This window comes from Battus philenor, unplaced genomic scaffold (assembly GCF_028537555.1).
Source record: "Battus philenor isolate CCGP_79_NKW_IND1 unplaced genomic scaffold, ilBatPhil1.0.hap1 SCAF_15, whole genome shotgun sequence".
Taxonomy (NCBI): domain Eukaryota; kingdom Metazoa; phylum Arthropoda; class Insecta; order Lepidoptera; family Papilionidae; genus Battus; species Battus philenor.
This window is the reverse complement of record NW_027181677.1, coordinates 9980561-9986405: the sequence shown is the minus strand read 5'-3', so window position 1 is coordinate 9986405 and position 5845 is coordinate 9980561. Positions and strand designations below refer to the sequence as shown.

At 30.6% G+C, this 5845-nt stretch overlaps 1 protein-coding gene across 1 annotated transcript in view; it reads right to left on the bottom strand.

Moving 5' to 3' along the window:
• Positions 1–5845, bottom strand: part of LOC137918856 (neurofilament heavy polypeptide) — a 92172-nt gene that overhangs the window by 58898 nt on the left and 27429 nt on the right. The gene's annotated exons all lie outside the window — the stretch shown is intronic.

The window sequence follows — 5845 nt, the reverse complement described above, 5'->3', positions numbered from 1 at the left end:
TGTGAAATTTTGGTTAACAGATTAAATTACTTAAAAATTTGCGGAGTGTGGTGCAATGTCATCATTTTAACATTTCTGACTTTTCATAAGTCATCAACTTTTTAAAAATTGAGAAATATGAAAAGAGTACAAAATAGTCTTTTTTATATTTATCACAAATAATATTAGGACCTTATTATCTTTTACGAGTTTCCTTAGAATGCTTTATGTTTTTGTATCATCATCATCATTTTAACCACAAGACCTCTACTGGATATAGGCTTTTCTCATAAATTTCTAATGAGACAGTTGGAAGCATTCAATGTTTTTCGATGATCTTAACGAAGTCATCTGTCCACGCAAGACGCCCTTGCATGCCGCTTCTTCCCTTCCTGCTATGTTGCTTATTTTTGTATAACCTTATAAGCGTTTAGCGGGTGGTTGTGAACAAGCACCTGTGCAAGTAAACACACATTACTATCGGAGTCCGCATTCAAATCCTTGTTCCAATTTAAATTCGAACGAGCTGGAATGATTTAAGACAAGCGTTAGGACCGTAGTCGCCAGCAATACGAAGCGTTCTTACGTGAACGCTACAGCTTGAATAAATTAATAAAAATATCTTAGTGTCAATGATGAACTATAATTTATTTCCGATTTGTTGTTGCTGTTCGATAGCCGTCCAAGGTATTTATAGTCTGTGAACAATGGACCGGGTCGAGAGGGAAAGTGCTCCGGGCAACGGTTTACCTTGGCACTGACGTATTAATAGTGCAGTCTGAACTATCATGGTCGTATTCGCATAGTATTTGAGACTTTTGTGTAACGGAAATAAATAATGTAGTGGTGAGGATTTACTCCGATGTCATGCAACTATCTTTATATATACATCTTAACAGGTTTTAATGTATGTTATTCACATATTTCCGCTACAGTAATGCTCTTGTTATTGTTAGCGGGGAAACTAAATAAAATTTACATGTATATATTTTGAAAGTAATATGTAAGTTAATATTAAGGAAAAATTAACTTAAAATCACATGTTTATGATAAATATTATAAAGGAGACAAACATGCCTAAAATTTGTATCATACTGATTTTCGAAGGAGAAATAAAAATTTAATTACATTAAAAAATGTCAGCAAAACAACATTTCGAACCTCGCAATAGTATATAAAGAAAATTAGGACCAATTATACGATTACTTTAAATGTACTTAATATTAATGTTTTGATGTTTCAAAGGTGCTTAGTAAAACCTATTAGAAATAATAAATATTACTTTCATTTGAAAAAAAAATTTCTATTTCAAAATATTTTTTATGAAAGAATAATTAACAAGACATCCGTGGCTGAAGTATAAAAATTATATACAAATGTTTCTGATTTTTTAAACTTTTTCGGACCGAAATTGAAAAACTGTTGCAGGTAATATTATGATTTTTGACGTTATGTACTATGATAAATATTTCATCAAATAAAAATTTGAAAGACCATCATAAAAATATCTTTTAATAAAAACAAAAAATAATTTTCGTTATTAGAAATAAATGTCAAAATAACTTATTTACAGTTGGGTAAAATCGTTGACAGTTCACGTAACACAATGAGTCAACAGATTTCGACCTATGGTCCTACCGAGACAACCAATTATTGAATTCAGCTGAGCGGACATTGGCGACAATAGTGTTGTTTTACTATGTCTTATGCTATCGATAAGGAAATTCTGATTGATTGTAAAATATTGTTGTATAGTTTTTCTGTCAATTTTGTAGAAATTGTACATAAAAAGGTTAGTTTGTAAACAAATACATGAAAATAATTTAAAGATTCCTCATTTTCCTAATAAGTTTTATCTGATCAATTTACTTGTTGTCATTTAGTGTACACACCGTTTACAAAAACAATGGTGTCAGAAATAATAAATAATGTAAAGATAATATAGTAAGAAAAAGCGTTTCCAAAATTCAGATTATATATATAATTATATATATTATATATATTCAGATTATATATATATAATAAGTTATTATATATATATATTCAGATTATATATATATAATAAGTTATTGATTAGTCGCATTCCAATAGAGAAAATGAATTTATGGACCATACTTCAGAGTGATCGCTTTAAACTTATCATACATGTATGTATTTAAAGCTTCTACATTTGTACCCATTCCCCCTGCCTAACATATTAATATACATATATTACATTTATTTATGGTGAATTTATAAATCGTTTATCTATCAAAGTTAATATTAACAGAGTTTTAAATGTTTTAAATATAATGTTTATTATAAATCGACCAAAGAATTTCGTTTTTAATATAAAATCTTTAAGATAACTAAAAAAAGTTGAATGCAGAGCAGAAAAATCTTATCTTTACGTACGTAGGATAAAGAAAAAGTATAAGAGAAAAAAAATAAATGTTAGAACTCTTTAACTGATTTATATCTCAAGGAACTGGATACTCGTCACACACACCGACAAAGATTCTTTTATGTACGTTTGGACCAACTGTTATACTTCAATAAAGTGAAAAAATGTTCTAGATTCAATTAAAATTCAAAATATATTTATTCAAGTAGGCAATTACGTCCACTTTTGAATAGCCGATACTGTTAACATTACAAGTAGTAAGCAACCACTGATTCGGAATGTTGATCTGCTGAAAAGAGCCAGCCAGAAACAGATGCTTTTTTAAAATGAAATTTAACATTTTTTCACGTTTATAATATCAACCATGTATAATGTCAACAAATCAAGTTTCACATATTTTGAACAATCAAAAACCCTTGTTTTAATATACATTTATACCTAAGAAAAGAAGTAAGATATCTTGTGAAACTAATATGTAAGCGTATACTCAGGCCCGTGAGGGATTTGTGAATATTTGAACGTTACGAGTTTATTTTTATTTCTTAAAATAAGTTATTGCGCTCGGAGATGTTTTAGGTACATTAATGATAATTTTTTTTGAAAAATAACGCCTTTAGTTATTATTCTGTCTAATCATGACTCATTAATACGAGCAGTAATGTTTTTCTGATAAATCTTTCAAGACACGTTATTAACAAACTGATTTTTCTCATCAAAGTTCCCATCACTAGCAATCATACCCTCGACCTCGGTCGAACTAATCCGGTAACTATCTATTTCATTGGAGACATAGTCTGTTGTATTTCGATAAAAAAATTAATGTTATTTATAATAAATACTGCAGTATAAAAGTAAATTTTTAGATAGCTAAAACAAATTTTACTTGGTGAGAATATAAAAATTGTACACTCTATTTACTCTAAACAGTTTTTAGATAGAGTTTATTTTTATTAAAGAAAGAATTAATTTTAAATTGAAATGGTTAAGGAAACATTGTTTAATTTCATTTAGTGTTACATTAAATATCCTAAACTGTAGAATCACGTAAGACATACTCCGAATAGGTCTCGAAATATTAAATATTGAAAAAAATCTGTATGTGTGGTACTATATTATGTGACTAATCACTTTTAACATTTCTAAAAATCTTACATTGCACATTTACACTACAATAGTAGTCAAACCGCAATACCGCGCCTTAGGCAAAGACGCGGTGAGGCAAGGGGAGCATTTTCTGTTCCGTTCCGTCGGTCCGCCGTCAACGCTCACGACTACTGCTCTTTTTACATAGACCACCACCACGCCGCGTTTTCCTAAGGCACGGTACAGTGATGTATTTGCTATTAGACTCACCAAAAGGCGTATGATATATTTGAAATTTTTCATTTGGGAAACCCACTACAATAAATGGATTTACCACCAGTGTCACTATTGAGAAAATTGTTCACAAAACATATAAACACAAAAAATAAAGAATACACACAATTTTTTTCAAAAAAAGTTAAGAAATCTTCAACAATAAAAAAAATATATTTCTTAGTTGACCCGAACGAAGTAGGATCCACGTGAGTTTATGCGTGTGCGCGCGGGTGTTATATTGTGTGCGTATACCTGCGTGCGTGTTTTTGAGAGTATGTGTTTGTGTGCAAGCAGACCTAATAGACATGGGCACACGGACGAGCCGCGGCACTCTGGTCCCACGTAGACCAGAAAAACGCCATGAAATATCTAAAATTGCGATAGTGAAATGCATAATTAGCTAAATATCGTGATCCATCACGACGCCTGTTTCAGGAAGTCGCGTGACGGAAAAACGTTCTTTTACGTTCGCTTTGGTAAAACCTTTGATTATATAACTCCGGATAAGAAGTACAACGAACGCAAGAAGATAAGAGGGTAACGTACCCTACATGAACGAACAATCGCTTATTGTCCTTACTCGATAGAATTTAGTGTGTATCTAACAGTATTGAAATATATTTAATAATTACATAGAATAAAATGATGCTAAAGCTTTCTCTTCTCTAGAGTATCTACACTAAACTTTGTATTTCTTTGGTGTTTTTAATCTTAGAATCAAGAGTAAAGAACACAAAATTTTCATGTAAGATAACATATATAGCATAGATAGTAATAAAAATAAAATGTCAGTATTGTACATAGTTTACGTTATCTGAGTCATTAGTTTCTTTGCCTGTTATATTTATAAAAAAAAGTGTTTTGAATTTTCATAGCGAGTTAGTCCTAGATAGTACCCAGTAGTCCTAGTAGTCCTAGTCCGAGCTAGACCTTGAATTTGTTTTGACATTTCGGATTTAAGTACGAGCGAACGAGTGTTTGGCTAAGAACGGTGTTGTAATTTTTTTCCTGACCTTTTCTGATCTTACTAAGAGGCATTTGTAGGTTTGAGGTTCAAAAGGGGAGGACGCAGAGGTGCACAGCCTATTCTATGTTAATGGGAAGCTAGAGCGCTCCCTGCGGATGCCGCAGTAACAACAACAATACTCTTTTTTCTACACTCTAGAAAATATATACATAGTTGCATAAGAGTAAAGAAAAAAGTACAATGGGCGGTCTTATCACACAACGCAATTTATTCTAGACAATCATAGTATGTACAGAAGCGGGATAAATAACGAATAGTTAACGTATACATATAGACAAAACATACATGTATACTGTACTGACATATTCACTAATTTTCTACATCGCTCTCATGTGTTTCATGATACCTTTTACCCACACATTTATATTATCCTTTTTACTTATATTTACCATTAAAGTAGTCCGCAATTTTTTCGCGAATAAAAGATAGCGATGGTGATATTTCTTTTGTAATGTTAACGTAATCGTTATATTAGTTATGGTGAAATGTAGACCGTAAAAATCAATGGTTTCGTGCTTTAGTGTTACGCAATGTTATTGAAACAGATTTTTGTTGGGTAATGTAATAAAAGTGAATGTTTAATTCTCTAGATTCTCATTCGGATGAATTCTCTTCATGACCTTTTTATATAATTAGTTCAGAAGCGTTTGTTTCTTGATGGTTACGTCATTGAAAAGTAATATAGTGTTAAGTAGAAGGTAATCCCATTTGTACATAATAACCAATCCTCCATGTTTCTTATACTGAAAACATAATTTTCATGTTATGTATAAAAATAATATTCTCAGCACGGTAATCAAAATACATTACTTTTTATGGCCATCAAATCGGAATTACAATAAAATTTACTACTTATCGAAACTACACTACATCAGGCATAGCCTGTCTTGTATAGTGAATTAGGTTGATCTAACATTTTGGACAGATAGTACTAAATAAGATTAAGAAAAAGAGAATTAAATTCTCTTTATTTTGTTTTGCTTGTTGTGCTTGTCATAAAATTTTACGTGTAGAAGTAAGACAAAAAAAAACTTTTCAAAAGGAATGTTTTTAATTTTTGAAATTTTAAAATATTATTATATAAATAGGGCTTTCAT